This window comes from Elephas maximus, chromosome 5 (genome assembly GCF_024166365.1).
Source record: "Elephas maximus indicus isolate mEleMax1 chromosome 5, mEleMax1 primary haplotype, whole genome shotgun sequence".
In the NCBI taxonomy this organism is placed as follows: Eukaryota; Metazoa; Chordata; class Mammalia; order Proboscidea; family Elephantidae; genus Elephas; species Elephas maximus.
In genome coordinates, this window is record NC_064823.1 from 52,727,520 (window position 1) to 52,745,734 (window position 18,215).

Sequence of the window (18,215 nt, forward strand, 5' to 3'; positions counted from 1 at the left end):
GTATTTCTATAGTGCTTTGATTCCTGGTTTGATGTAAGCAAGCAAGAATTTAAGAGACGGACGAATTCTGTCTGCTGTTTCTTAGCACACATTATACTGTTTTTGGCATAAAGCAATTCTTTTACCTCTTTGTCTTACTTTCTCTCCAGTAAACTGTTAATTCCCTTGTCTAGACCCCAGGCACGCCTTTCCTAGACAGCTATAACCTCCTTCCTGCCAGTCTCCTAACACCATGGCCAAAGCTATTTTCCATGCCTTCCACTTTCAGATTGCACTTTAATATAAAGTTCCTGAGGGCTCTCATGGCTCTACTAATTACCTAAAGTGGGCTGTTCCTTTCAGGAGCTTACTCCACCCTACCTGTCTGTTCCCTCTACTGCTATAACCCAACCTACTCCCTCTGCCCTAGACAAGCTGGCTCCCTTATATTCTTGTTTATTCCAAAGGTTCATGCCAACTGCTGCAAGTCACATTTGAAGAATGGATTGCCAAAGAAGAAATGCAAGATTGGCAAAGTGCTTGCTTGCCTTTTATGAAGTCCTTTTTGAATGGGTCTGCTTCACTGTTAACCCCAGGGGATCCCTCTTCACCATGCTATTGGGGTTGGCATTTAGGTTGAAGCTGAGAGGACTTTCCAGATGGTTTGCTAAACAAGTTTTTATTCTAAGCCGGACAAGTGACACTGTATTCTAGTAAGAGGGGTGTTCCAGTTAAAAGAGAAGCTGGTCTCTGGTTCACCCCACTCCCTCTATTATCAGCATTCTTCCTTGTTTTCAAATCTGTAGACTTCAAAGAGTAACAGCTCCAACTGAGGATTGGGAGGTGGTACTCCTCAGAGCCAGGCAATGTTCTTTTCTATTCACAGCTACCACTCAGCCAAACTGCAGTGGGTTTGTTAACTTATTCCACGTGGCTGCCAACGTGACAGCCAGGGGAAGCAACCTCAGCTACACATGGCATTTCACCACTGAAATCACATCCAATATGTGTAAGGACACTTGGAGTATCTCTCATGTGCTTTTTTTCTAGGATTGAAATCTGGAAAGCCACTGTTAGCCAGAAGCTGCCAGTGTACGTATTTGTCACTTTGTGGGAAGGGAAAACAAAGTAGAGTCAAAAGAAGGAAAGAGACTGCCAGTGTCACATGAGCTCTCAGTTTCAACCATGCCTGAAAACAGAACCACCTCTTGGACTCTCTAGTAATGCAAGCCAATAAATTTCTTTCTTTCTTTCTTTTCTCAGCATAAACAATGATAGGTAGAACTTTTGTCACTTGCAGTGGAAAGAGTTCTAAATAATAAACCGTATAGTTGAGAGGAAAGATGACTGTGTGAGGTATATTTCCCAATAGGAAACAGATGGCACTGTCAAATCGGATAATTTAAGGAGGGTTTTTGTTTTTATGAAGATTCTATTTACAAAGGTATAAGTAGGGTGTATAGGAGCCACAAGGGGTAGAGCATTAACTCAAGGTTGGTTGCAATGGTGCTATAATATTCTTAGGCATAAGGACATGGGAAAAGATAAAAGGAACGACTCATGTGTAAGAAGTTACCTTGAAAGAAACAGTGATATTAACTCAAGTGACAGAGCTAGTTTCAAGTGCACAAACAGGAAAAGAGTCAGGGAAATAAACGCACTGATCTCATTCTCTAGTTTGATCTCCTGCCTGGGCTCCTTACTGGCCATACTCAGCTGAAAGTTGTAGACAAAAGATGCTGGTGATCCAGTCCACACAAATCAGTCACCCAAGGCAGAGATCAAGGTTTATAAGGGTGAAAGTTGATACATAGGTTCGAATAAATAATATTCATTTCACAATCTATCTGCTTTGCCTTTCATTATTCACTTTTATCTTTTGTCTTGACCAATGCATGCTGTCATCTCAGAAGACTTATGAACTCCCACCAGCTTTCGTGTCACCATGGAGTGATGTCAATTACATCATACTATGACCTGTCTTTGAAGGTCACCACTGTGTGATAGCTGTACAGCATCTGTCTTTCTTCAGCTAATGCCAGCAAGGCATGGAAATCTATTCATAAATCAGGCACATGCTTTTTTTCTTCACAATTACCTGGTCATCATGAACTCCCATGAAGTCATAGCTGCAGGTGAGGAAGAGATGTCAAAGCAGTGGAACCTTGTACTTTAGGAGTCTGAGTCACCTATTCCTGCAGTTTATGAGTCAGGTCAGGCTTGGACTTGTATATACTACTTCAAATTTATAGCATAATATTGCTGTGTATGTCCAACTTTAATTCTCTGTATCAGATAATGCCATGTGTATGATGGACAGTCTGTCACTTTACATCCTATGATCAAGTGTTTATTGTCTACCAGGCCTAGTAGCAAGCCAGGAGCTGCTCTTCAAATGGAAAATAGTTGTCAGTAAAAGAAGGCACAGCTTTATGCCAGAGTGTTGGGTGTTTGTGCTGTTGATATTCCTGTTGGGTTTCCCACTGGCTCAAAGAGCATCTCTGTGTGCCGTAAGTATCTCCTTTATTAGTAAGTGCCTATATTATGAGGTCCAGATTGCAGAGCAGCCTGCACTGCAACTCACACCTGCTACACTGCTCATTCTTTCTGCAGTTCCCACTCAAAACTTGTAACCTTATGGATTACTGACAAATGGGTGAAAGGATCACTCCCAAATATACACATTGCCTACAAAATCCTAATAGGTCTAGGTGTACACCTTTGTCTAAGTCATGGGTGGTATAAAGGGTGCAGCAACTTATCTCTTGCTTTAGAAAGGAACCCAGCCAGCAGCATCACGAAAGAAGGCCCTGGTAACACGCTTCTATAAATATTACAGGCAAGAAAACCCTATGGAACAGTTCTAATCTATAACACATGGGGTTGCCACGAGTTGGAATCAACTTGATGACAATGGGTTTTATGTCTTATTAAGACATTTCTACTGCTCGTTTCTTCCTGCTTACCAGAAGCAGTTAACAAAATGTTATTATGATGTAGTAGATGAGTGAGATGTTCTGTGAAATAACAAGACATCAAGGTCCCTCTAGATTATAACACAGAGTAAAAGATTTGACACAGCCCTGGGGCAAAATTGTAAAGGTATACTGTAGCCCCACTATGTAAATGCAAACAGCTTCTAATTTTCCTCACTGATCGAAATGAAATGGAACCACAGCTGCAAATATAATCACCACATGATTAAGTTTCCTATAATTTACTGTTATTCTCCATGACGCATCTGGCTTTTGCACCAGCCAATCAGGCATGTTAAATAATATATGGTAAGCATAACCACCACTTCATTTATCAAAATTTTGATGGTGACACTAATCTCTGCAATACTCCCAGGAATGTAATGTTGGCTTTTGACTAATCATCTTGCTGGGGGGAGGGAGAGGAGGGTTTGAGGTAGTTCCAGGGATTTCCACTTGACATTTTCTATCATAACAACTCCACTTTATAGGTCATAGAACCAATGTGGGGTTTTTGCCACTTATTAAATATATTAATTTTCCTAAACTTTGTGGGTAAGGAATTAATTTTACTATTTATTCTCAGTCCTCCCATTAGACAGATTTCAGCCAAGAGTCCACCTATTACCCAGCTTCTATAAGTCCTTTCTCATTGGGACACAAAACTATTTTATGTCTCTAGGGGTTAGGTTCAATTCATAGATAATGTCTAATTAACCCCAGAAAGTCTGGGCATTTACCTTTCCTCCACGCACAGTCATTGTAGTAAACAGATTCAGATCTCCCTCAGGAAGTTTCAGAAAAAGACTTATAGGATTGTTGGTTCCATATTACAGTGTCTTTCCTCAGAGGGACCTGGCCTTCTCTTCAGCCAAGATGCTCCAGGTATTTGAAAAAAGTGTAGATCTAGAAACTGGATAATAAGTGTGAGTCCCACTTGAAAGATTTGAGTTAGGTTTCTGCACAGTGGACCTAAAATATCCCTGCCTTTATATATCAAACAGCCTATTAGTAGACAGCCCATATATTTTATTTCTAGAGACTCCATGATCAATTAAGCACTGCCATAGATTCCTGCAGATCACAAGTCTATGATTACCATTCCAATCCCATAGATTGTTATAGTAATTGCACCCACTTCTTCTCTGATGAGTAATTGTTTCTAAGTGGCTTCTACAACTCAGGGATCCCACTCTTCACATTAATATCAGTGAAGCCCTCATCATTCCCTGCCATCACCTCTGGCCAAAAAAGGAGCCATTAGAAAGCTTTTCACAGATTCACTGATACTGGTGACCTCATACTAGTGTATTCCCTAATGCTTTGGTAAAGGTGAGTCCTTCAGGTCCTTCTAAAGGGTACAATTAGGAAGTGGCTAAGCAGTTGCTTATATTTATTCCAATATTCATATATTCCTAAACCTTAAAACTATTTCCTCTACAATATACCAGGGAAGTTCCACATATGAAATCAGAATTCAGTTAATTAACTAGGAGACTTTAGTTTCTTTCCCAGGTCCCAGAGATGGTATACGACAGGTGAGTACACCGATATCAGTGGGTCCTGATCGATCTTTGTATTTCCTCCTCTTGCTCTACAACCTTTAAAATTTCCACACATTCTCCGCAGACACCTGCTGATATGTATTGGTAAAGCCTATCTTCTTATATGTGCTCTTTCCTCACGGAGACAGGTCTTAAGCTTCTAAAACTGGGCTACGTTGAGCTGTAACTCTCATTTTAGGTCTGAAGACAATGAGAGTTGGGGAGGGTAGGTCCTGAGGAAAACCAGCACCAGGTTACAGGCAACTGTTTCAGGGTCAGTTACTGACAAATTTTTATAGAGAAGAGAATTATATTTGGGGGAGCATGAGAGGGACTGAACCCCCAGATAGGAGAATTTGAAGAGAATTTAGAGGGCCAAAGTTTTCATCTTTGTCTATGTCTCCTCAAATGTCCCTTTCTCTGCCTTAGGATATAACTCCTTCCCTACCAGTTTCCTTAGGTGAGAAATCTGACAGATGAACATGTAATCGACACTATAATCCTACATCTCTTACAATCCAATCCTGGGTTCGTACCTTAGCCACATATGTCCTGCAACAACAGGAGATAAGAAATTCCTTCAAAGCTGCCATAGCAACCTTCTAGTTTTCCACATGCGTTATAAATATGTTCATATCTGTTAGTTTCTTCCTTCCCTAAATAAACTCTTAAGGAAAAGAAGCCAGGTTCCTCTACAATCTTTATAATCTCTTTGTTGCTATAGTGATCTGCCAATGCTATGACCTCCATTTATTTGCCCGTCATTCTATACTGGCATCCCTGATAATCTAGGTAACAGTAATTCCCCTCCATGCATGGCCTACCCATGTTCCACTTTTCTCTGGCAAGATGGTTATCCCTGCAGTCCCTGAATTTAAGAAAAACTCAATCCTAGAATCCCATTTGGAAGACTTACTTTCTGTGGCCACTTCTAGTATCAATTAGTACTAATTATTGTAATACTCAGAGTCTTAGCCAGAAAGAGATGGTGCATTCAAGTTAGGATAAATCAAGGAAGATTTCTTTATGAAGTGACAATTTACCAAGATGGGACATGGGGAGAACTGCAAGTGATACTGTATTATTCCAGGTTGTTTGTTACCATCCATAGCCTAAAAGTATCAATGAGAGGAGAAAGCAGTTACCAGAATCTGGAACTAGGGAGACAAGTAGAAGACCACTTTGAGATGATTTGGTGAAAGAGCAGTCCAGGCAATGTTCTGGTAGGTGCAACTCTGAGATTTGAACATGTCTGGAGTGTTAGAGGAAGAGCAAGAAGGCCGGTCCCTGGAGCAGACTGACCAAGACAAAGACTGTTAGGAAACGAGGACAAAGAGATAAGGGAAGTTGTAGACATTATAGAATCTGTAGGTCATTCTAAAGGCTTTGTATTTTACCATCCACGTGAGGGGAAGATTTAAAGAGGTTTAAGCAGAGGAGTGACAAAATCCGATTTACATTTTAAAAGAATCACATAGTAAACTCTCAGGCGACAACGAACTTGGAGACCAGTTAGATCATTACAGCAATTCAGGTGAAAGATGATCATGGCTTGGACCAGGCACAAGGTGATCAGATTCAGGATACATTTTGAAAAGTGAGTCTGATAGGAATTGCTGAAGAGTTGTCTGTGGATTGTGAGATCTGAAGAAATAAAAAATAACCCCAAGGTCATTGGACTAAGTAACTAAGGAATGAAGCTGCCATTTACAGAATTAGAGAAGACTGTGAAAAGAACAGGTTGGATAGAGAAAAGCAGAAATTCCTCTTTGGACACATTAGTTAGCCTTGAGATGCTTTCAGACATCCAAATGGAGGTGTGAAGTAAGAAATGGGACATATATAAGTCTGGAGTTCAGGAGAGAGGTCTGGGTCAGAGGCATAAATACGAGGGTGTCGGCACATAGATGGTATTTAAAGCCATGATACTAGATGAGATCACCTCAAGAGTGAATATCAATAGAGAAGAGTGCTATAAATGTGAAAAATGAACCCACTTCTGAGGAAATTTCATCTTAAACTGATTATTCTGAGAATCTATAAAATTGTGGATGGCCCAGAGACTATTCTGCTTCTCAGCAGAATTATATAAAAGCCTTATTTAAGGTTACTAAGTATATGGCTGAACTGATGAAAAAGGACAGTAAAGTATGCGCGAAGATGCATCTCTTTAGATTTACATGTCTTTATTCCCTCAGTTTCCACACATTTAAAATATGCCAGAAACTACTCTGTAAAGACCTTATCACAGCCTCAAGAAGATGAATGAGGCACCGCCAGTGTTTAGCTTTAGGCCCTTTAGAGGAAAAGCTTTCTTTGAGTTGAATCCAAAGTAATTTCTCAAGATTTTCATCAGCACCCTTTGGAGGCCCTAAGGAGGAGAACCGACAGGCATCTACCAGAGGTAGAAGCTATGCTAATATTATGCCCCCAGCCATGACTCAAAGCAGCCCATGCGTAAGAATTTGTATCCAACATCCAGCATCAATGTCTTTCATGGCATCCCCCTGAGGGGATCTAAACTCTGAGCCTTTAAATCAAAAAAGCATTCTGATATGTATATTGAAGAATTGCCCTCGGATAAATTGTATTGATGTATTTTATAATTGCTGGTATTCACAATGCCTCATACCATGCCTGGCCTGATGTTTGCCCAGTTTGTATTTGAGAGATAACAAACCACGGATATTAAATTACTTGTCAAGAGTCACAGAGCAAGTCAGAAATTGGCTGTCCTTGTTTCATCCCTGGATTTACTGCCCTTGTCTTTGCATTCAACAAAAGATAGCTTTAAAACCTCACACAGTCACCACCAAATGTCAGTTTTACAAACACTAATAAAACTAGGAGCATTTTGAAGCCAGTTTTATTTTGAACCCTTGCTCCCAGTGGTCCTTTAGCCTTCAGATATTAAGTATTACTTTCTCCAGTTTTAAAAGATAATGGAGGTGGAGGACAGAAAAATAAGCTCAGGAGATAGCTAAAATTTTAAAAAGTGTACCAAGCAATATACAGCTACGAAATAGTTTACCAGAGAGGTTGTCAGGACATATCATGTATTACTTTGTGGCTCCTTAGAAATAATACAGAAATAACCATTTTTATCTTCACTGACCTAGTTGGTTATAGCTCACAGTAGAGAAAACACTGACCTAGGTGACTGCACAACATCTTGGATTGTGGTCCTACCTGGATCCCTTACTTATTGCACAACCTAAGGCAAAACTCAGTTTCTTCATTAGTAGAGTGGAATGGTAACAGCCATCTATCTGCCTTACAAGTGCTTCTGTAGATCAGGTCAGACAATATTATTATTACTATTATAAAACTAATAAACAAAAGTAAACTAACCAATTTGTTATCGAGTTGATTCTGATCCATGGTGATCCCCCGTGTGTTTCAGAGTAGAACTGCTCCACAGGGTTTTTAATGGCTATGAACTTTCAGAAGTAGACCACCAGGCCTTTCTTTCGAGGGGCCTCAAGGTGGATTTGAATTGCCAAAAGTTTGTTTAGTAGGTGAACACTTAACACTTGTGCTACCTAGGGACTATAAAAGTAATAATTAACCAGTTGTCATAGAGTCAATTCAGACTCATAGTGACCCTATAGGACAAAGTAGAACTGCCACATAGGGTTTCCAAGGAGTGGCTGGTGGATTTGAATTACCAACCTTTGGGTAAGCAGCTTAGTTTTTAACCACTGTGTCACCAGAGCTCCAAAAGTAATAATAGATCATATTAAACAGTGCTCTGTGCCAGGCACTGTTCTAAGTGCTTGTGGTATATTAGCTCACTAAAAAAAAAATCACAGTAAATGTAAGAATTTTTATTTTCTTTAATCTATTCAGTATGTAATCTAATATATTGAGTCCTGGAAATGCATGACACTTTCTTAAATTTTTTGTTGTTGTTGAGAATATACACAGCAGAACATTCACCAGCTCAACAATTTCTACATGTACAATTCAGTAGCACTGATTACATTCTTCAAATTGTGCAACTATTCTCACCCTCATTTTCTGAATTGTTCCTCCCCCATTAACGTAAGCTCAGTTCCCTCTAAGTTTCCCATCTAATCTTTCTAGTTTCTGTTGTAAATTTGATCCATATAGATAGTTCTTGAAAGAGCACAATGCTCGCGGCAGACATTCTTCACTAACTAAGAAAAACTATTTGAAAAAGACACAGAGGATATTTTTTGATTTAAGGTTTAAGGTTTAAAGATATTTTTCAGGGCAATAGTTTCAGGGGTTCTTCCAGGCACAATGGTTCCAGAAGGCCTAGAGTCCATTAAAGTTTGAAATTCTGTTCTGCCCTTTCCCCCTTTTGGTCAGGATTCTTCTACAGAATCTTTAGTGAAATGTTCAGCAATGGTAGCTGGGTAGTTCTGGCTTCATGGCAAAGGAGGCAGTTGTTCATGGAGGCAATTAGCCACACATTCCTAGAAATGCATGACTTTTGATGCTGTTTATACATGGATATTAAAACTAGAGCATGACCATTTTCACTTACCCTTTTTTCTCTGCCTGGTAATGAATCAATTCTAAACAGGCCAAAAAATGTGTCAGCAGCCTCAAATATAAAAGTTAGTTGTGACTGGAACTGTGCAAATCCAGAATTCAGCACTGGAATTTAGGCTTAAAGGCACAATCTAGTTGAGATAGAAGCCATTTGTACAGTGGGCTGGTTAGAAAATTAGTTTTAAAGATGGATTTGCATAGAAGTCACTGCATTTATGTTTAATGAATAATGCATATATAATATATACTGTCCTTGTTGTCAGGTGCCATCAAGTCAGTTCTGATTCATAGTGACACTATGTACAACAGAATGAAATACTGCCTGGTTCTGTGCCATCCTCACACTCTTTGCTATGTTTGAGCCTATTGTTGCAGCCACTGTATCAGCCCATCTCATTGACAGTCTTCCTGTCTTTTGCTGACCCTCTTCTTTACTAAGCATGATGTCGTACGCAAGGGACTGGTCCCTCCTGATAACTTGTCCAAGGTACATGAGAAGAAGTCACGCCACCATCCCTTCTAAGATGCATTCTGGCAGTACTTCTTTCAACACAGGTTTGTTGATTCATCTGGCAGTTCATGGTGTATTCAATATTCTTTGACAACACAGTAATTCAAATGAATCTGTTCTTCAGTCTTCATTATTCATTGTCCAGCTTTCCAACGCATATGAGGCGGCTGAAAATACTGTGGTTTGTATCAAGTGCACCTTAGTCCTCAAAGTGACATATTTGTTTTTTAACACTTTAAAGAGGTCTTTTGAAGCAGACTTGCCCAATGCAATACATTGTTTGATTTCTTGACTTCTGCTTCCATGGGCATTGATTGAAAAATTGATTGATTGACAACTTCAATCCTTTCTCCATTTATCACGATGTTGCTTATTGGTTCAGTTGTGAGGATTTTAGTTTTCTTTATGTTGAGATGTAATCTATACTGAAGGCTGTAATCTTTGATCTTCATTAGTAAGTGCTTCAAGTCCTCTTCACTTTCAGCAAGCAAAGTTGTGTCATCTGCATAACGCAGGTTGTTAATGAGTCTTCCTCTAATCCTGATGCCCTGTTCTTCTTCATATAGTCCAGCTTCTTGGATTATTTGTTCAGCATACAGATTGAATAGGTATGGTGAAAGAATACAACCCTGACACACGCCTTTCCTGACTTTAAACCAATCACTATCCCCTTGTTCTGTCCGAACAATTGCCTCTTGATCTATGTAAAGGTTCCTCATGAGCACAATGAATTCTGGAATTCCCATTCTTCGCAATGTTATCCATAGTTCGTTACGATCCACACAGTCAAATGCCTTTGCATAGTCAATAAAACACAGGTAAACATCCTTCTGGTATTCTCTGCTTTCAGCCAGGATCCATCTGACATCAGCAATGATATCCCTAGTTCCACATCGTCATCTGAAACTGGCCTGAATTTCTGGCAGCCCTGTCAATATACTACTGCAGCCGTTTTTGAATGATCTTCGCAAAATTTTACTTGCATGTGATATTAATGATATTGTTCTATAATTTCCATATTTGGTTGGATCACCTTTCTTGGGAATAGGCGTAAATATGGATCTCTTCCAGTCAGTTAGCCAGGAAGCTGTCTTCCATATTTCTTGGCATTAACAACCTGCGTTATACAGATGACAAAACCTTGCTTGCTGAAAGTGAAGCACTTACTAATGAAGATCAAAGACCACAGCCTTCAGTATGGATTACACCTCAACATAAAGAAACCAAAATCCTCACAACTGGACCAGTGAGCAACATCATGATAAAAGGAGAAAAGATTGAAGTTGTCAAGGATTTCATTTTACTTGGATCCACAATCAACAGCTATGGAAGCAGCAGTCAAGAAATCAAAAGATACATTGTATTGGGTAAATCTGCTGCAGAGGACCTCTTTAAAGTGTTGAAGAGTAAAGATATCACCTTGAAGACTAACGTGTGCCTGACCCAAGCCATGATATTTTCAGTCACATCATATGCATGTGAAAGCTGGGCAATGAATAAGGAAGACCAAAGAAGAATTGACGCCTCTGAATTGTGGTGTTAGCGAAGAATATTGAATATACCATGGACTGCCAAAACAATGAACAAATCTTTCTTGGAAGAAGTGCGGCCAGAATGCTCCTTAGAAACAAGGATGACAAGACTGCATCTTAAATACTTTGGACATATTGTCAGGAGGGATCAGTCCCTGGAGAAGGACATCATGCTTGACAAAGTACAGTGTCAGTGGAAAAAAGGTGGATTGACACAGCATCTGCAACAATGAGCTCAAGCATAACAACAATTGTAAGGATGGCACAGGACTGGGCAGTGTTTCGTTCTGTTGTGCATAGGGTCGCTATGAGTCAGAACCAACTTGACAGCACCTAACAACAACAACATACAGATTGAATAAGTGTGGTGAAATGATACAACCCTGATGTACACCTTTTCTGATTGTAAATCGCACAGTTATCTGCTGGAACGACTGCCTCTTGGTCTATGTACAGGATTCTCATGAGCACAATTAAGTGTTCTGAAACTCTCATTCTTCAAAATGTTGTCCATAATTTGCTATGATCCACACAAACACCTTCGCATAGTCGATAAAACACAGGCGAACATCTTTCCGGTAGTCTCTGCTTTCAGCCAGGATCCAGCTGGCATCAGCAATGATATTCCTAGTTCCATGTCCTCTTCTGAATCCAGCTTGAATTTCTGGCAGTTCCCTGTGGATGTACTGCTGCAACTGCTTTTGAATTATCTTCACCAAAACATTACTCACGTGTGATATTAATGATATTGTTAGGCGATTTTCGCATCCTGTTGGATTACCTTTCTTTGGAATGGGCACAAATATGAATCTCTTCCAGTTGGTTGGCCAGGTAACTGTCCTCAAAATCTCTTGGCATAGATGAGTAAGTGCTTCCAGGGTTGCATTCATTTGTTGAAATACCTGAATTGGTTTTCCATAAATTCCTGGAGCCTTGTTTTTCACCAATGCCTTCAGTGCAGCTTGGATATCTTCCTCCAGTGCCATCAGTTCATAATCATATGCTACCTCCTGAAATGGTTGAACATCGACCAATTATTTTTGGTGCAATGGCTTGTGTGTTCCTCCCATCTTCCCTTGATGCTTCTCTTGTTTCTCAATATCTTGCCTATAGAATTCTTCAGTATTGAAACTTGAGACTTGAGTATTTTCTTCAGTTCTTTCAGTTTGAGCAGTATCAAGCATGTTTTTCCCTGTTGGTTTTCTAACCCCAGGTCTTTGCATGTTTCATTATAATACTTTACTTTGTCTTCTAGAACTGCTTTTTGGAATCTTCTGTTCAGCTCGTTTATGTTATCATTTTTCTTCCATTTGCTTTAGCTACTCTATATTAAAGAGCAAGTTTCAGAGTCTCTTCTGACATCCATTTTGTTTTTTTTCTTTCTTTCCTGTCTTTTTAATGACCCCTTACTTTCTTCAAGTATGATCTCCTTGATATCGTTCCACAACTCTTCTGGTGTTCAGTCATTAGTGTTCAGTGCATCAAATCTATTCTTGAGATAGTCTCTAAATTCAGGTGGGATATACTCAAGGTTGTACTTTGGCTCTCGTGGATTTGCCCTAATTTTCTTCACCTTCAACTTGAACTTGCATATGAGTAATTGATGGTCTGTCCCACAACTGGTCCCTGGCCTTGTTCTGACCAATGATATTGAGCTTCTCCATCATCTCTTTCCACAGATATGTTCAGTTAGGTTCCTATGTATTCTGTCCAGTTAGGTCCACATGTATAGTAGCCATTTATGTTGTTTAAAAAAGGTATTTGCAATGAAAAAGTCATTTGTCTTGAAAAATTCTATCATGTGATCGCTGGTGTCATTTCTGTCACCAAGGCCAAGTTTTCCAACTACAGATCCTTCATCTTTGTTTCCAACTTTCACGTTCCAATAACCAGTAATTATTGATGCATATTGATTGCATATTTGATCAATTTCAGACTGCTGAAGTTGGTAAAAATCTTCAATTTCTTCATCTTGGGCATTAATGGTTTGTGTATAAATTTCAATAATAGTCATATTAACTGGTCTTCCTTGTAGGTGTATGGATATTATCCTATAACTGATAGCATTGTACTTCAGGATAGATCTTGAGATGTTCTTTTTGACAATGAATGAAATGCCACTCCTTTTCAATTTGTCATTCCCAGCATAGTTAACTATATGATTGTCTGATGCAAAATGGCCAGTACCAGTTCATTTCAGCTCACTAATGCCTAGAACATTGATGTTCATGTGTTCCATTTCATTTGTGACAATTTCCAATTTTTCTAGATTCATACTTCATACATTCCACCTTCCGATTATTAATGGATGTTTACAGCTGTTTCTTCTCATTTTGAGTTGTGCCACATCAGCAAATGAAGGTCTCAAAAGCTGGACTCCATCCAAGTCATTAAGGTAAACTTTAGTTTGAGAAGGCAGTTCTTCCCCAGTCATCTCTGAGTGCCTTCCAACCTAAGGGGCTCTTCTTCCAGCACTGTATCAGACAATGGTCTGCTTCTATTTATAAAGTTTTCACTGGCTAATTTTTTTTTCAGAAGTAGACCATCAGTTCTTTCTTCTTAGTCTATCTTAGCCTGGAAGCTGCACTGAAACCTGTCTACCATGAGTGATCCTGCTGGTGTTTGTAATGTCAGTGTTGCACAGCAACATGCAAGCTGCCACAGTATGACAAATTGACAGATGAGTGCTGGATATAATAATACATACTAAATACAATGTGTATATATAATATGTAATGCATGTATAATGCAATTTTTTAAATAGCTATGTTTTCTTAAAATGCTCTCATTTACTTTCTCTACTAAAGATGAGAAAAATTGCAGTAGTCCCTGTCAAAGTATATATTTGAGAGGTGGAAGCTGATAGTGGTTTTAAGGGGTTTATAATGCAACTGAGCCTACTACCTTGACATCACTACTGGGTTAGAATTTTTCATAGAGTTGATGTGCAAGTATGAGCCGTCAGATTTATTTTCCCCTTTTCTTTTTCCTTTCTTATCTTTTATCCTCTACCTTCTTTCTTTCTTTCGCTTCTATTTCTCTCTTTTTTTCTCTTCTTTCTCTTCAATTCTTTTGTCATTTTCTCATTGTCAACCTCTCTTTCTCTTCATTTTCCTTTCCTGCCTCTTTTCCTCCTTTTTATCTCTCCTCTTTCACCATTTCCACACCTCCATCATGTTGTTTGGGCTCTGCCTCAACATACTATCCTACTAATATAACCAACCAATACCAAACATCCCATATCCTACTAATATAACCAACCAATCATTTGCCATCATTAACTCTGACTCATGGCAACTCTATGTGTGTCAAAGTAGAACTGTGTTTCATAGCATTTTCAATGGATGAGTTGTCAGAAGTGGATTGCCAGGCCTTTCTTCTGAGGTGCCTCTGGGTGGACTTGAACTTGCAGACTTTTGATTAGCAGCCAAGCACATTAACCATTTGCACCACCCAGGGACTCTGTATGTCAGCCTAACTAGGGTAAATTTTTCTTTAAAATGTTAATATTAATTATGGTTTATTGACATCAAAATTTCCTCTAATAATGGTGAGTATCCACACTAAAAAAAAAAAAATTTTTTTTTTTTTTTTTATCCACACTGTGTATCCTAACTGGGTTGGCTCCTATTGATATAAAAATAAATAAAAATCAAACCCATTGCTGGCTGTCAAGTCACTTCTTAGTCCTAGTGGCACTATAGGACGGAACAGAACTGTCCCCATAGGGTTTCCAAGGATGGAAATCTTTATGGAAGCAGACTGCCACATGTTTCTCCCACATAGCAGCTGGTGTATCCAAACTGCCAACCTTTCTATTAGCAGCTGAACTCTTAACTACTGTGCCACTAGGGCTCTTCCTATTGGTATAGTAGCCTTTATTCCCATCCTAAAAAGTTCTTTCCAGAGCCTTCCTTACTACTACACCTGACTGGCTTTCTATTATGAGAAGGCTGTTCAGTTGCAACCACAATACCAAGCTTGCTGCCCAGGTTATCGTCATGGATTGAATTTTGTCCCCCCAAAACGTGTGTCAAATTGGTTAGGCCATGATTCCCAGTATTGTGTTGTTGTCCTCCATTTTGTGATTGTAATTTTATGTTAAAGAGGATTAAGGTGGGATTGTAACACACTTACTAAGGTCACATCCCTGATCTGATGTAAAAGGAGTGTCCCTGGGGTGTGGCCTGCACCACTTTTTATCTTACAAGAGATAAAAGGAAAGGGAAGCAAGGAGAGTAGGGACCTCATGCCACCAAGAAAGCAGTGCCTGGAGCAGAGCACGTCCTTTGGACCCAGGGTTTCTGTGTGGAGAAACTCCTAGTCCAGGGAAAGATTGATGATGAGGACCTTTCTCCAGAGCTGACAGAGAGAGAAATCTTTCCCCTGGAGCTGATGCCCTGAATTTGGATGTCGAACCTACTAGACTATGAGAAAATAAACTTCTCTTTGTTAAAACCATCCACTTGTGGTAGTTCTGTTATAGCAGCACTACATGACTAAGACAATTACTCACACATTACCCCACTTCACACAGCAGACTGTACCCCATTGATTACAACATTGTAAGGAACAATATGTGACCTCTCCATATCCCTGGGACATAGCACACTGGCCAGTCCTTATGCCTCAGAGAGACCTACCTCTATTGACAGGTCATTTTCCCCTAGTCCATCTCTGACTTAGTTCTGACACTCCAGCTCCCTAATTCCCATGCCCTGAGCTCCTGACCTTCCCACACGCTCTGGACTTATACCTCCCCAGGTTAAAACACCCGCCCTTGAGAAACTTATAATCCAATTGAGGAGACAATATAGGTATATGGAAAGGAACTGACAACACAAGGGGAAAAAATAAGGGCTAACATGGGGGTCTAAAAACTAAGAAGAATGTAAAGAACTACAGAAGGATTCCACAAAGGAGATAGAACTTGACATCAAACTTGAATGAGTAGGATTCAAACTCCTCATTTAACTAAAATGAAAAGTAAGTGGAGAGCATTCTAGGCAAGATACAATGTGAAAGAGAGTACAGAGATGGAAACATACAACATTTGGCAGAAATTATTTGTTTAAAATGTATGTGTCTATGGCTGCAAGGTGTGCTCGGCACTCAACAGTGGGTCCATGAGGGGGACAGTGTTGTCCTGGAATGAATGGATCCAGACCACAGAAATAGGGAGTCCCTCACAGGTACCTCTACAATCCCCAAATGTCCTGGCAACACAACCATGATATCCATGAGGGAATGGTGAAGATGGATCTTCTCTAGGCCAGCACCATTATTCCTTGTTTGATCTGGGGAAGTGAGGACATGATAATGGGGGTCACTGGGCCATAAGGTAGCTACTGGCAGAAAAGGAAGAGGCACGGTTCCAGAAAAGGTTTTCCAGGCTAGTGATCATGGAGCCAGGGAACATTAGTTATTCAAGGGACATTTATTGAGATTCTAATAATATCTTAGATACAAAGATCAATGCTTTTATCCTTATTATCGGGAGGTTCACTGGCTGCTAAAGATGGGGATATAGATGTAGGATCTCATTATAAATAAATAAATACATGTATATATACAAAACATTAAAATTCAGTGTCCTGTGAGAAAATAAAGCAAGGAAATATACCTAAACTAGCCCGTAAGCCTGTCAACTGGGGAAGACCTTGGTAGTGTTTCTGGAGGAACTGACATCTGACTTGGGTCTTCAAAGATGTGAAAGTTTTATTGGCCTAGACAATCCAGGTAGAGACACAACATAAACATTTGAACAAAATTGTAGAGACAAGAAAAATGTATAAACAAGAAGCTGTGTTTGTACAGCATGAATTTTGAGGCAAGAAATTGAAAAAGATTATCAGGTCAATTCACAAACAGCTTTGTATGTTATGTTAAGGAAGAACAAGATCCAATGTCCAGAGAAAACAGAATGGTTGGAAAAGGAAGGTTTCTGAATTGACTGAGTCCAACAGGAGCCTGTAGGATAGATTTCATAGGGCATAAGGAGGCAGTTATATGTGAATACATGTGTACTCAGGGGCCCAACCTAGGCACTCTAAGCTCAGAGGACTTGAGTAATTCCTGTTCCAGAAGAATAAAACCAATAAACCAGTTGCCATTAAGTTGATACCAGTTCTTGACAACCCAATTTGTGTCAGAGTGGAACTGTGCTCCATAGAGTTTTCAAGACTGTGACCTTTCAGAAGTAGATCATCAGGCCTGTCTTCCGAGGTGCCTCTGGGTGGGTTTGAACTGTCAACCTTTTGGCTAGAAGTTGAGCCTTTAACCACTTGCACCATCCAGTGACTTCCAGAAGAATATGTTCCTTATAAACTGCCAAACTTCTTGCTTACTGATGCAGGGAAAGGGTAGTACTGAACTAGTATCATTCAGTACTACCTGCCAGTCAGCTGAACAGGGACATACAGAAACTAGAAATTAATATACTTCATTGGCTAATGAAAAAGACTCCTGTAGCAGAAAATAAGATTGAAAATGTAGGTTATGCCCAGATTCTGAAAAGTCTTATCGACCGGCCTTAGGAGTTTACATTTTTTATAGGCAAATGGAAGTCCATTAGCCACTGACATTTCAGCAAAAGCCAGGACAAAAAGCCCGATCTGAAGATTCTACTAACGATTCTAGTCCACGAAATGTTGTAGTTTTGGTTGTTGTTAGGTAGCATCAAGTCAGCTTTGACTCATGGCAGCCTTACATATAACAGAACAAAATGTTCCCCAGCCCTGTGCTATCTTTGTAACCATTGGTATGTTTGTGTCCATTGCTGTGGCTATTGTGTCAATGAATCTCATTGAAGGTTCCCCTCATTTTCTCTGACCATCTGTCTTACCAAATAGGATGTTCTTTTCTAGTTATTGGTCTTCCTTGATGACATGTCCAGAGTAGTGAGCCCACGTCTCACCATCCCTGCTTCTAAGGAGCATCCTGGTTGTATTTTTTCTAAGACTTATTTGTGGGCATATCATGCCTCATAGACCCAACATACAAAAATCTATATTTTAATAAAAAATAAATTAAGAGAGAATATGTTTTACAAGCATTTTTACTATAGAATTTCTGTAACTTGTAAGCTACATTCCCACTGTCATCTGTTGAGTTTGCCATCATTGGCTTAGGTGATATTTCCCAGAAACACAGC